Here is a 13,745-nt window from a genome sequence, read left to right as displayed (position 1 = left end):
GTCTGTTACTGTATCTATTTGATCTTCTAGGAACAGGTAATTGGTCAGCCTCATTTTCTTGTATTTCATTAGTATTAATATCAGTGTTTGTTTCCATTATGTCTGTTTCTTGTTGATAGTCTATGTCATTATCAGACAGTATGTTAGGCAAAGAGCAGCTGATGGGATCAGTAGGTTGATTAGCAAAAGGAAAAACATTCTCATTAAGAATAACATCTCTAGATACTATCATACTCTTCTTATTAAGATCATAGACTTTATAACCCTTTTGATTAGGAGCATACAAGGAAAACACATTTTATACCTCTCAAATCAAACTTAGACTTGTGTGGTTGATTATTAGCAGCAAAACACATACATCCAAAGGTTCTGAACAATGAATAATCTACAAGTTTGTTGAACAAGACTTCATACTGGGTTTTCCATTTTAATATAGGGGTAGGTGTTCTGTTTTTTAAGAAGCTAGATGTTAGAACAACTTCTGTCCAGAAAATCTTAGGTAAATTAGCTTGAAACATTAGACCTCTTGCTACTTGTAACAGGTGTTTATGCTTTCTTTCAACTACACCATTTTGTTGTGGAGTGTAAGTGCAAGTAGTTTTGTGGATTATTCCTTCTTCCTTGAAAAAATTTTGACATTGTTCACATAAGAATTCAGGTCCATTATCACTTCTAATTGTTTTGATTCTTTTATTAAATTGGGTAAGAATCATCTTTTGGAAGTTCTTTAGCAAATCTAGAGCTTGTGACTTATAATGCATAAGGTATGTCCATGTAGATCTCCACAGTCATCGACAATAGTTAACATATGAGTGCATCTAGATATTGACTACTCATTATAGGGGCCCCATAAATCAATATGTAAAAGATCAAAACATTCCTTCGAAAAAGAAGTGCTTAAAGAAAAAGGCAACATCTGTAGTTTTGCCTGTTGGCAAATTTCACAACATGTAGCATGTTTGTCATTTTTTACTAGACCAGTGTGGATCAATATATTGTGAGATAAGTGGTCTAGCCTCTTATCCCAAGTTTCTACAGAAATATGTGAGGCATTAAGTCCAAAAGTACTAAAGCTACACATAATATCCTTTATAATTTTGCTGTCAAAGGATTGTTTATTCAAAATGTAATGTTTCCCTATAAGAAGGGCCACTGCACTAGTATCCATAGTCTTCTGGTCCTGCATCAGACAATAAGAGTCAAGAAATTCAAATTTGATGTTTGATGATGCACATAAACTACTAACAGACAACAGATTGAAATGTAAACTTGGGACATATAAGATGTTTTTCAAGATCAGTTTATCATTAAGCTTCATGTCCCCCATACATATCACTTTATGTTCTGTTCCATCAGCAAGATGGATATATTTATTACCTATTTTAGTCCTTTTATTAGTTAGTAGTAGATCATTATTGCACATGTGAGTGGTGGTGCCAGTATCTATTATCCAAGAAATTTCAGAACTAATGGTAAAGTGTTCAATAATTTTACCTGAATAATCAACGTAGTTTCCATTAGTGAGTGCTAGTGTTGAGGTTTGAATCCTCCTAGAATCTTGTGCAATTCAGACTTCAAGACATGAGCTATTGCTTTCTCATCAATCATCATGTTGGTTTCTTCCTTTATCTCTATGACAACAACAGCTTTGTTGATTTCAGTAGCATTCTTCTTTCTTTGTTCCATTAAGTTCTTGTACCAGTCACGGTACCCCTGGATCTCGAAACATACTTCCTTGAGGTGCCCTGTCTTACCACCTCCTTGCATACTTGAGACCTCTTGTCAACAAAGTTTCTTTTCTTTTGAAAGGTTCTTGGAAATTCTTGTTTCTTGAAAGCTTGCATCGCCATATTTTAAGATGCATACTGAGGTTCTGTATTTACTTCTTTTTGTTTTTCAATTCTAAGTACCATGGAAAAGGCTTTGCTCACATTAGGATAGGGCTCCATCATAAGAATTTGACTCCTCACATGGTCGTAGGAGTCCTTCAGCCCCATTAGGAACTGCATAAGTTGATCTGAGCTCTTGATATCTGCATTTTCCCTTGCTGCAGTACATGTGCAAGTACACGTGCAACTTGGAGTAGCTATGATGCAGGCTAATTCATCCCATAACCTTTTTAATTTTGAAAAATATGTAGAGAGATTCGAAGAACCTTGTGACAGTGATGCAAGTTCCCTCTTTAGCCTATACTCCATTGGACCATTGCTTTGTCTGTATCTGTTTTCAAGTTCAGTCCATAGTTCTTTTGATGTTTTTGTGTACATGAAGCTCTCCACTATATCTCTTGAAATAGAATTCAAGATCCATGAGGTAACCATGCTGTCTACTTTAATCCACTGCTCGAATTCCTTTGTATTTCTTTCTGGTATTTCTGCATCTTTACTTATGAAACTCATCTTCGTTTTGGCTGTCAAAACCAATTTTATTGATCTGCTCCATGATAAGAAATTTGAGCCGTCCAAGATGGTAGTGACTAAACTCAATCTAGGATTGTCACTAGGATGCAGTTTGAGGGTATCAAGATCTTCTGCCATTCTTGATTTTCTTTATGAATCTTGTCGTCAAGATTTTTTTGTTTGAACTAATCAGAGACCATTAAAATTGGCTCTGGTACCATGTAAAAACTTGAATGGAAAGGATAAAGAAAGGTGTAGAAATCATTATTGAAAGTTGGAGATCGAATTCTTGAAGAAAACTGTATAACTTGCAGAAGATATTTCAGCTCTGTTTCTTGCTTCTTCTGTAGGTAGATGTTATATAAACGTTTATATAGAATTTCAAGTTGTAACTTCCATAACTGTCATACTTGCCACTAATAAAAATGGTACAACAATGAAATAACACTTGCAACTTCTATTTTACTGCTACAACTTAATAAAGTCGCATATAGTACAAATAAAGGCGCGAACCCCTTTTTACGTTTCTTCATCACATTTTCAGGTCTGTTGCTCGTTTGACAGGAGAAGAAGAAGTTCATACTCTGCAGCAATGTTGTGTTCTTCTTTATGTATTTTAACATCCTTAGTTAAAAGTATTGTCAAATTTCAATAAATGCAAAATGAATGAACTTGCAAGAAAGGTATACATGATTAATTTTTCAGTTTTGAGTATCAATTTTAACTTCATGACTACTTTAAGTTTTTCAATTTTACTCAAAAACAGGAGTTGTATATAAAGAATTTTGTAAAGACAAATGGTTGATTACAATACAACAATATGTACAGATTGATGAACTATTTAATTAATTTTCATAAATACTGTCTCTTTTTTCTTCTATTTTTTGCCTTTTCTGGACGAATCTAATGTAGAAAATAATTTTTTGTATTATTGTATTCATAGATAGCATCAATATATACATTTCTTTCTAAAAATGCTTATTATTACAATAATATGAAGTAAAGACAAACCAACAAAGAAGAAATTAACAGGAAAATATTATGAGAAAAAGACAGAACATAACATTCTAGGCTTCTGCTACCCCCTGTCGAGCTTTGTTGTTTGAAAAACTCATACATACACACAGAACATTTACTCATACTCAGTCACTCAATCGCTCACACTTTACACACTGACTGCATAACACTATTCAAGTCCCTAAAGTACTATGCTCAGAGAGCCCTAGCAACGTTACATCTGATTCCTTTGTTAGCCAAGAAATAGCGGAAAACTCCATAAATATAAAATGAATTCTATCCAGGCAACTACATTATTCCTTTTCTCAAGCAATTTATTCTTTCTTTTTCCTTCTTTAATTCTTTTTTTTTTAATCATTTGTTAATTCGTCATCGTTGTATAATTTGCGAACAAAATTCTTCAAGAACATGCACTAAAGATTTTGGCCGGATTATTTCATCCGACTTGTGAAGACTCTGGTGATGTGTTATCGTCAGATCCCATCTCTTGTGCTTTGCCGGCAAGCTTAATGGAGCCTCATGTACAGATTTGATTAATTTTCTTTTTGTTTCTCCAATTTATTTTTAATTAATTTCTTTTCCTATCAAAGTTTAAAAAATAAATATTTAATTTTTGAATATATTAAGAAATTTTTTTCCATAATTAGGTTTCAACAAGAAATTCAACTTTGTTATTTGATAAATGTTTTAAAATAAATTCATGTGGAACCCATTCTTGAGGCTATTGAAATCATGCTCAAGAAAGCTTGTCATTTTCTTTTGCCTTATTTTTTGATATATTTTCTTACCATGACCAGTAGCTGTAGTGACTAAACTCATATTTGAAAACACTAATTTTGATACCTTAAATTAAGCACAAAATGGGGGATGAAGAGAAAGGGCAATAGCAGCGGTGATGACCTGGCCTATGCTCAAACCAAACCTGATTGTGCCTGTTTTCTTTCTTTCTTTTTCAATGAAGATGAGATACTCTTTTGAACAAACTTAAATAATTTATGCTTTTATTTTAAATAAATAAATCATAAATTAAATCAAACAAAAAATTAAAACTTAAAAAAAAAATTAGCTAAGACCGCATAAAGAATTTAATAACAATTTAACCAACCAGCTACAAATAATAAACTTAAATAATGTCAAGCCCAAAAACTATTTAAAATACATTATTAAAAAATTAACAATGAGTTTTAGTGAATTGTTGTAAACTTTTTAGAGTTTCAAAAGTATAAAAAATATAGAATAGTTAAGCTACAAGAATAAAATAAAACTTCTTTGTCATATATTATTAAAAAAGAAAGAAGTGGCTCGATTCGGTCAGCCCGCTAACTCGACCCAGGGTTAGGAGGTCCTAGGTCATTATGCTGAGCCTATCCCAAGTATTGATACTCGGAATCAGTCCAAGATTGGCCTAGATTGGACCAACCAACTTTTCTTGATTGGGTCAATCACATCCTAGGTTGAGTCCCTCTTGAGCCTAACTCTTTAGACAAATTGATCAGTGACTTGAAACCATGTGTTTAGTCCATGACTATTGAATCAGCAATAATTTGGTGGAAGTTTCTCAATTACAAGATCTAATGTGAAATTCCTATGACCAATAAAACTGAAATAATAATAATTCTTTATTTTTGGGACGCAAGCTAGGTTTATATATCCAAATCATTTGAAGATTAAAAATCCGTTTGCTATTATGATTTAAAGATTTCAAGTACTAAAGCAATCTTTATCTCATCTTATTAATTTTTTTTCAAAAATTTAATTATTTTCTTGATAAGTTTTTATTTATTCTTTTAATCTACATATAACACTTTGTTTGTAGAAAGCTTATGGAATCATTTTACTTATCTCTAGCCCCACGCACTAAAAAAAGGAAACAAGATTAGATATTAGTGTGCGATCATGTGCACTTTTGCTATTATGCACTTTTACATTTCTTTATCTAAAAAATATGATATTATAATTTATAAAAGGCAAAATATCACTTTTGGTCCCACTAGATAGGGCCGTTCTCACTTGCAGTCCCACGCTTTACTTGTTTCACACCTTTAGTTTCAAAGTCCTATTTTTTTAACAGAAATGGTCCTATTCCGTTAACAACTAATGGAAACGGCACGTGATTTGTCACGTGCCGTTAGTCAATTGGGCAAAATATCACTTTTGGTACCACTGGATAGGGCCCTTCTCACTTGCAGTCCCACGTTTTAAGTGTTCAACACCTTTAGTCCCAAAACTTTATTTTTTTAATAGAAATGGTCCTGTTCCGTTAACAACTAGCGAAAAAAACAGAAGACCATGATTGTATTTAGTTGGAGGGAGATAAAAGAGCGCCAAAAAAATATTTTTTTACTATTTATATATGTAAATAACCCACAAATACCACACAATATTTTTATCTTTTTTTTCATCACTTAATCTTGAGAGCAATAGCATTAATTATTTGAAGTATTTTGAGATGTTTGTAACATCTTTTGGCCTATTGCTCTCAAGATTAAGTGATGCAAAAAAGATGAAAATGTTGTGTTGTGTATGTGGGTTATTTACATATATAAATAGCAAAAAAAATATTTTTTGGCGCCTTTTTTTCCCTCCAAAAAGTGAACACAAGCCTAGTCTTTGTTTTTTTCGCCAGCTGCCAGTTGGCTAACGGTACGTGACAACTCACATGCCGTTTCCGTTAGTTGTTAACGAAAGAGGACTATTTGTGTTAGAAAAATAGGGTTTTGGGACTAAAAGTGATGAACACGTAAAGCGTGGGACTGCAAAAGAGAAGGGCACTATCTAGTGGACAAATAAAAACATCTTCTAGGAGCTCAAGTACTGGTCGATGCATCTGATACGAAACAATTTTGATGTCATACACATCGAGAAGAACATGCTTTATAATATATTCAATATCGTGATGGATATAAAAGGAACAACGAAGGATACTCTAAATACACGGAACGACCTGAAGATCATATGTAATTGATAGGAGCTTGAGTTGGACGAAAGGAAGCCGAACGTGATGCCCAAAGCAGTATATTACCTGACTCTCGATGGACCGACAATGTGCTTAGAGAGGTTGAGACAATACTTACCCCACAAGTTGCGACGGACAATCATAATTATGCCCTGCATCACCCAGATGGTATACAATTTGTCGTTAAGCTTTCTATTGCTAATCAACAAGGAGCAGGTACATCTCAATTGGGGAACTTTAAATTTGATAATGAGTCTGACGAGGATAGCTTTGATGAGAATTACGAGACTGAAGAAGACAATAATTATGATTGACATTTACCATTTTCTGTACCATGTGTCTGTGTATTTTGCCGATAGAAATTAGTATAAATTAAAAAATTACCGATAATAATTTATAAAAATAGTTTACCAGCTAATTTAGAAGTACAATTTGCAAACTATTTGTCCATACCAATAATTTTTTTTAAAAAAATAAAACACATTTTTTTCTATTTAGGAACGGTCAAAAAATTAGGAAGTCGATCCAAAGCCTGTTCCAACTTTGAATCGATATTAATAAAATAAACCGTTCAATACATTACAATGTCCTAAATAAAAAAGAGGAAAAATTAAAATATAGGAATGGTTAATTTATTTTGACAGTTCAAAAATAAGTTCCAACTAATTGAATTTCGCGCCAAAAGAAACCTGGAGGAAAATCAAGCCAAGGAACGGTTATTTAATATTTGACCGCTGGGAAATATGAAATTTACATGAAATGTATAAAATATGATTCTCTGAAATTATTAAAAAAAAACGTTTCTAAATGTGTTCCAAAAACCGTCTCTAAATATGCCCATAGATTGTTCGTTCACTTCCCGATTACAATGTCTCAATATTCAGGACCCTGATTAATTCCAAATTTAAACTCATCGCAATACTTTTTATATGTTAACATATCTAGTGGTCTGATCTAAAATCAAATTCTCTGATGGACAGTTCCATCATTTTTTCAACCTCATTAATTGTGTATCAGATACGACATCTTAGTATTCGTATAACAAAAATGTCAAAAACTTCGTAGAATTTTGAATTTAATTGATTTAATACTATCCAATGGTTTGATAAAAATTTTAACGGTCTGATTAGACAATCCATTACAACAGTATAAGATGGTACTTACATCTACGTAAGACTAACAGTCTTATATATACAAATATATTTGATCTTTTTAACATGTATCAATTTAATTGGTAGCATTATATGTTTTCAATGACCATAATTAATTTATAGTCTACTTTTTCTTATCATTAATATGTTTGGGACAATTTATCCTATATTTTTTATTTTCTTAATTTTTGGTGTAAAATAAAACATTTTAAAAAACATTCGGCAATTTGAAATAATTACTTAATTTTTCTGTAATTTTAAAAAAAAATTATACATTTATGAAATTATAAAAAATTTCATAATTTTTGGTAATTTTAATAATTTTCTATAAAATTTTGAAAATCTTTAAAAAATGTTGTAAATTTTATGTAATTCTCCAAATTTTGTATATTTTGGGTTATTTTAATAATTTTCTCTTAATTTTGGGTGATTTTTAAAAATTCTGTAAAAAAATTATTTTATGTAAGTTTTGATATTTTGATGATATGCACTAACTAATTTCAATAAATAGAATTTTTGAATTTTTCGTTCTTTTTACTTTTTTCTTTCTTGTTAAATACTTCAAATATTCCAATCAAGAAGTTATAATTGGTCAAATCATATGAAAGAAAGAGATTAATTACTAGTCTCCTTCGAATTTGAAAATTCAAGTCAAATGAGGCCTATTTTTCCCTTTATGCAATTCTTATGTGTATTATATTATATTGCTTAATTTTTTTGTAAATATATTGTCAATTTATTTTACAAATAGACTAGTTTTTTACATCATAATGTAAATAACCCAAAACAATTAGACCAACATATAATCCCAATAGTAAAGTTATTTAAATAATAATGTAAATAATCAAAATATTGGACCAATATTTCCAATAAAATAATTTTTACATCATAATGTAAACAATCACAAAATTAGACCAATAGTTAATCCCAATAACAATATTATTTAAAAATGTATATTTGCTTAGTAACAGCATACAAACATGCCTTAAATCTTGTTTAGCCCATCAATTAATAGATTAAAATGGATAAATATAATGAATACTACAATAAAAAGTTCATGTGATAGGCTAAATAAGCTTAACAATACGTACATATTATTGAACTCTTTAATCAATTTTCATAAATATTATCTCTTATTTTTTTTGCCTATTATGGAGGAATCTAATATAGAAAATAATTTATTATATTATATTCATAGATAGCATCAATATATACATTTCTTTCTAAAAATTCTTTCTGTCTAATTATTACATAATATTAAGTAAAGACAAACCAAAAAAGAAAAAATTAATAGGAAAATATTATCAAAAAAAGACAGAATATAACTTCCAAGGCTTCTGCTACCTCCTGTCGAGCTTTATTTTTTGAAACACTCACACATACGCAGACAACATTTACGCACACTTTCTCACTCAACCACTCACACTTCACATTTGCTCACGCCTTTTCTCCCTCAACACTCTCACTATAGAACACTGTTCAAGTACATAAAGTACTCGCTTAGAGAGCCCTAGGAACGTTAAATTTGAATCATTCGGTAGCCAAAACTGGCGGAAAACTCCATAAATGTAAGATGAATTTTATGTAGGCAACTCCATTATTCCTTTTCTCAATCATTTGATTCTTTCTTTTTCCTTCTTTAATTCTTTTTACTGAATCGATTTGTTAATTCTTCATTGCCGTATAATTTGGCAACAGAATTCTTCAAGAACATACACTAATCTGACCCAAATTCAAATTCATCTTGTGAAGATTCCGGTGATGTGCTATTACCGGATCCATCTCTTGTGCTCTGCCGACAAGATTAATGGAGCCTCAGGTACATATTTAATTATTTTTCTTTTTATTTTTCTAATTTGTTTGTATTTAATTTCCTTTCCTGTCAAAATTTAAAAAATAAATATTTAATTTTTTAATATATTAAGAAAATTTTTTCCATAATTAAGGTTAAACAAGAAATTCAACTTTACTTATTTGATAAATGTTTTCAAATAAATTTTTGTGGAACCCATTCTGGAGGCTATAGAAATTATGCTCAATAAAACTTGTCTTTTCTTTTTCCTTATTTTTTGATATATTTTCTTACCATGACCAGTAGCTGCAGTGACTAAACTCATATTTGAAAACAGTAATTTTTGTTTCACTAATTTTACCTTAAATTAAGCACAAAACGGGAGATGAAGAGAAAGTGCAAAAGCAGTGGTAATGACCTGCCCTAGGCTCAAACCAAACCTGATTGTGCCTGTTTTGTTTTCTTTTTTCTTTTTTAATGAAGATGAGATACTTTTTAACAAACTTTAGTAATTTATGCTTTTATTTTAAATAAATAAGTTTTAAATTAAACGAAACAATCAAAACTACAAATAGAAGTAGCTAAGACCACATAAAGACCAAAAAAGATTTAAAATACATTTTTAAAATTGAATTGTTGTACTAATATAGAAGTAGAAGAATAAAGGTAAAATTTTTAGAGTTTCATAAGTATAAAAAATATAGAATAGTTAAGCTACAAAAATAAAATAAAATTTATATGTCATGTATTATTTAAAGAAAAGAAGTGGCTCGATTAGGTCGGCCAGCTAACTTGACTCAGGGTTAAGAGGTCCTAGGTCATTGGGTTGGGCCTATCCCAAGTATTGATACTTGGAATTAGCCCAGGATTGGCCTAGATTGGATCAACCAACTTTTCTTTATTGGGTCAATCACATCCTAGGTTGAGTCCCTCTTGAGCCCGACTCTTAAGGCATCTTGATTAGCGACTAGCAACCATGTGTTTAGTCCATGATCATTGAATTAACATTAGTTTCGTGGAAGTTTCTCAATTACAAGATATAATGTGAGATCCCTATGACCAATAAAATAAAAATAATAGTAATTTTTATTTTCGGAAGCACGAATATGAATTCTCTATGCACAATGAACAAAAATAGAGAAAAAAAATGGTTGAGCACATTTTATACATCAATATCCATTATAATTGATTATTGAATGATGATAATATGATTAAGAAACCAAATGATTATTGCATCTCTTTGACTTGAAACCTGAAGATTTGATTACTTAAATAATTCAAATTTAAAACTTGGGGAGAACATCCCAAATATAAATATCTACTTGACCAACTTTGTTTTTGAGAAAATATAAACGTTTGAGGGTATTGTGGAGAAAATAGAATATCACAAAATGTCGAAATATTTTGTGGTAATGAAAAGAGTACCAAAGGAGGAAAAAGAATAGTAAATAAATAAATAAAATTAAAATTGAAAAAAAAAATAAAACTACAAGAAAAGATTGCGACCTCAACTTAGAGTACTAACTACCATGGCTCACGGTATAATATCTTTAATTACATTAATGGAGAGGAGCAGACATTAATTAGGGTATCTTCCATAATTATTTACAGTTTTTCTTATTTAGTATGATTTGTTAATAAAAAAGTTTCTCATTGTGTCATGTTTGGAAGCCCCATAAGGTATTAATTGTTGCAATTATTATATATTCTCTCTTCATTACCGTACATATATTATTTTTTTGTAATAAGTCTTTTAGTTCATAATATTGGTTTTCCATACAATAATTTAGAAGGCGTTAATTCCCTTACATTATCCTACTTGGCACAAAATTGGATCTCTTGGTATGTCGTTTTTCATATTTAGTACAATAAATGTTACTTTTAGTATTTTTGGTCTCGGCTCTCTGATCCATCTGTCTATTTAGTGTTCTATACATCTTTCTCAATTTGCCAACTTTTTTCATATCCAAAGTATATTTTCTTTAAAAACTCCCAATCAGGATATCTTACTTATAATTACATTTTTTAACCTTTCAATGTAACCAATTTTAGTTGATATATAGATCCAAATTACTCTATACAAATAATATAATCCAACAATAGAAATTTGATCAATGTAACTTATTTTCCTTTCAAATTTGCTCATGTAGATAAGCTAGTAATACTTCACACTAAGCATGAGATAAAGTAGCATCTCAATACGCTTGATTTTTAATCACTTCATAACAAGTTGACGAGAAATTCAAACTTTTACAAAGGTTTAGTTAGCATTGAAGTCTGTCAATAAAGAAATAACCCATGACCAAGATTGGAGCTGTTGCAAATTGAAAGAGCAATTTATAATACTACGTAGAGGACCGCTGTCATGAAGTATTTCATGTGGATTATGAATGAAAGATATCGGGTAAGAAAGGCAGCAAATCGATCACTACCTGCAGATACAAATGGTGGTGCAACCTGTCATTATGCGTCAAGAACAATGCTATATCCATGTAGCATGGTGATGATGCAATTTGTGATGAAGGTGTTAGTGACCAAAATCCAAAGTAGCCAACTTAGAGAGTGACAATATTGAAACAACTCTATTTGGGCATGCACATAGGGTGGTAAAGATACTACAAAAGTGGTTGTGGGGAAGCTAAGATGATTAAATGACCATAAAAAAAATTCATATTGATGGTGGTGGGTTCCATGATATACCAAATACAGGTATATTTTGTATAGGGCTATGCAGTACAATGGTTTTGGAATCAGGGTGATGTCATCTATGTCAATTCTAATAGTTATAACCATTGGTGAGATGATGGTATAAATACAAAAATAACATACTGGTAACCCATGTAAACTCTTTTCCAAAACAAACATTTTATGTCGCAGTAATGCTAAAAGAGAATTCTACAGACAAGTGGCTTAGCGGCCCTCATATGATAGGGATCTTTTGATTAATGTCACTTTGCATTTAGTTTGTGATGCAACTGTTCTTCAACATTTATTAGAGTTTCCAACAACCTACTATTATACCTTCAATATCAACATTTTCATGGGAATTGCTGAATGACTTATTGCAGGTCAACAAACGATAGCAGTGGCATTTAATTGCTAGTGTTGTTCCCATATTAAGACCATTGCACATATGTTCTTTCGAAGTTTTAAAATGTGAAGGTGTTGGAATTCCTTGCTAGTTTTTTCTAGTTGTAGCTTCTAATAGCGGATTTGGTGATAATGATAGTTCATCATTAACGGAAGCCAACAATAGCCTCCTTGACTAAGGGACAATACATATCCTTGTATCGTAGCTTGTTCTATGATTTACTGGGACGACATGAAACAATCCAAACACCTCAGTCATTGTTTTTGAGCTTGAACGATCATCTTGAGGATGCATCACCAGTTATGGCCAAATCAAGTGTATTTAAAAGACAACAAAGGATAAGTGATTCAAATGTTGATGACACATGGATTCACTTCCCAAACGAACTTCTTGCCATAGTGCGGCTTAAGAGAATCCTAAGAGGTGGGAGCATGCAAAGTTGTGCACAATAACCAAGGAGATGTAGTAATTGTAGTTTTGAGTATTTACATTACCAAATGATCATTTTATTAATGTTTTAAATAGGTTGAAGAATATGCTTTCGAAAGAATCTAGATAGAAATTGATGCTAAAAATATTTCTTTACTGACAATGTCACAACATAGAGGCAACTAGTGGTTGTGGCATATTTTGGCTTAAATTCATGCTATGAAAAGCAGTTTGAAATGTAATTTTGTGTACACTTCAGAGAAAGGGATAATGTGGTGCACCTCCTAACAAATGAAGCGTGTGACAGAAAGATAAATTACATATTTCATGGGAGTGAGATATCCATGCCACTCAAAAGATCTATCAACTCAAAAGTTTTGATATCTTTTTCCCGATCATCAATAAATGGAAACCTATCTTGCCTTATCCCCTGCCTAGATAGAAGTGGCATAGACACTAATAATTAATGTTGAGTGTTCAATCACTTCTCAGTAAATAAAGCTTGTTACTATTACCTTATAAATACAATAAAGTATTAGAGTCTTTAGAATCTTTACTCATAAAAATCTTCATAGATCTTCCAATAGTGTCACCAATTTGCATGCACAATCTAAAAGATATCAAGAAAATTAAGATTTTTTCCTCTATAATGATTCTTCTCCTGGTGATTTATATTTCAAGTACCATTGAGATTACGAAAATAACTCTCACACTGAAAATAAGTTACATACAATATATTTGGCTGGCTTTAGAATTATAAACTTCATGAGGTCAAAATAGTGTTTGCATCATTCACAAAAAAATTAATTTATTTTCCACTTGAATACATTTTTCTTTTATGCGACCTCTTATGGTCAAATGAATAATGAAAAGTTTCAATATCTTCTCTTCATGTATTTGTTGTATTATG

At 31.0% G+C, this 13,745-nt stretch overlaps 1 long non-coding RNA gene across 1 annotated transcript; it reads left to right on the top strand.

Moving 5' to 3' along the window:
* The first annotated feature begins 8,916 nt into the window (after positions 1–8,916).
* Positions 8,917–12,882, top strand: LOC148788632 (uncharacterized). The gene is made up of 3 exons (XR_016064962.1): positions 8,917–9,091; positions 9,222–9,342; positions 12,384–12,882. It is a non-coding gene; the product is annotated as an uncharacterized LOC148788632 (long non-coding RNA).
* Positions 12,883–13,745: the final 863 nt, after the last annotated feature.

The sequence above is a fragment of the Sesamum indicum genome, linkage group LG3 (assembly GCF_026168435.1).
Source record: "Sesamum indicum cultivar Baizhima isolate 11 linkage group LG3, ASM2616843v1, whole genome shotgun sequence".
In the NCBI taxonomy this organism is placed as follows: Eukaryota; Viridiplantae; Streptophyta; class Magnoliopsida; order Lamiales; family Pedaliaceae; genus Sesamum; species Sesamum indicum.
The sequence above is the reverse complement of the archived record's forward strand: the minus strand, read 5'-3'. Positions and strand labels throughout refer to the sequence as shown.